The following is a 1,918-nucleotide window of genomic DNA, read 5'->3' as shown; positions in this document are numbered from 1 at the left end:
CCTTCTCTGGCATGACATAACATGATATATTTCTGCATTGGGTTCTCCATTTGTACCAAAAACCCGTGGTGATCATCGATATAGAATCATAGAATCACAGTGCAGATGAGGCCCTTCGGTCCATTGAATCAGCACCGACAATATCTCCCGATTGTCTCAGCAGGAGTCTCGAATGGAATGAGTTTTAAAAAGAAACACTAACGCTCCATATACTGAGTGAATGAAATCTTCAGAGAGAGATACAGGAAAGTGGCTGGGTGTGCGTGCAAACACTGAACATCATTACAAACCCCCAAGTTTTAAAGTTTAATATTTATTTATTAGTTTGACAAGTAGGCTTGCATTAACACTGCAATGAAGTTACTGTGAAAATAACCTAGTTGCCACAGTCCGTCGCCAGTTTGGGTAACACTGCAGGAGAATTTAGCATGGCCAATGCACCTAACCAGCACATCTTTCAGTCTGTGGGAGGAAACTGGAGCACCCGGAGGAAACCCATGCAGACACGGGAAGAATATGCAAACTCCTCACAGACAGTGACCCAAGCTGGGAATTGAACCAGAGTCCCTGGCGCTGTGAGGCAGCAGTGCTGATCACTGTGCCACCGTGTTGCCAAGTGGTCAGAGCAAGACAAATAATAGCACATAAAACTGGGTGGGAGGGTGAGCTGTGAGGAGGATGCAGAGATCCATCAGTGTGATTTGGACAAGTTGAGTGAGTGGGCAAATGGTTAGCAGATGCAGTAGAGTCTGGATAAATGTGAGGTTATTCACTTTGGGGGCAAAAATGAGAAGACAGATGACTCTCTAAATGGCCATAAATGAGGAGAGGGTCGTGTGCAATGAGACCTGGATGTCCTCATACACCAGTCACTTAAGGTAAACATGCAGGTGCAGCAGGCAATAAAGAAGACAAAAGATATGTTGGCCTTCATAGCGAGAGGATTTGATTCTAGAATATAGTTTTGCTGCAGTCGTATCGGGCGTTGGTGAGGCCACTCTTCGAGTATTGTGTGCAGTTTTGGTGTCCTTATCTGAGGAAGGATGTCCTTGTGAAAGAGGGAGTGCAGCGAAGGTTTCCCAGGCTGATTCCTGGGATGGCAGGTCTGTCATATCAGGAAACACTAAATCAGTTAGGATGATATTCATTGGAGTTGAGAAGAGACAGACACAGATACACACACACTCTCTCACACACAGAAACTCCCAGAAACACACACACACTATCTCTCTCACACACTCTCTCTCACACACTCCCAAAAAACACACACTCTCCCACAAACTCACACGCACACACTCTCACACACACTCCCTCTCTCACACGCATCCTGTCTTTCTCCCACACCACATTCTCTCTCTCACACACACACTCACACAATCTTTCAGACACACACACTCACACATACGCTGTCAGCCCCTCTCACACATACACTTTCTCAAACACACAGCCGCTCTCTCTCTCTCTCACACACATTCACTCACTCTCTCACACATATAAAATGCTTGAAATTCAGTTGCAATTTTGAAATGGAATAAAAACAGAATGATCTCAGCAATGGCGAATGTCCAGCACTGAGGGGAATATTAATAGCAGCGAGGTGTTATAACGGAAAGGAGGCTCAGTTCTTGCAAGAGGCTCAGTTCAAAGAAAGAGGAACTCAGACAGCAGGAAGCAGAGGGTCAGATTGAAACTAGTGAAATATATATTCACTTGACGATCCACTGAATGTCGATTCTGTCTTTTCCATCAGTTTAAATGGTGGGACAGACCCTATCAGACAGAAACAGCCCCCGGGATCTCTCCATTTCAGTAAAATTCACTCTGCCTCACAGTCAATCAGCGAATCAGCCTGGAACCTGTTCCCAAGGCAGCAGCTTCTCACTGCTCTCCTTGTTCAAATGGACACAGTCAGTATTTG

Source organism: Mustelus asterias, unplaced genomic scaffold (assembly GCF_964213995.1).
Source record: "Mustelus asterias unplaced genomic scaffold, sMusAst1.hap1.1 HAP1_SCAFFOLD_324, whole genome shotgun sequence".
NCBI lineage: Eukaryota > Metazoa > Chordata > Chondrichthyes > Carcharhiniformes > Triakidae > Mustelus > Mustelus asterias.
This window is presented reverse-complemented; position numbering follows the sequence as displayed.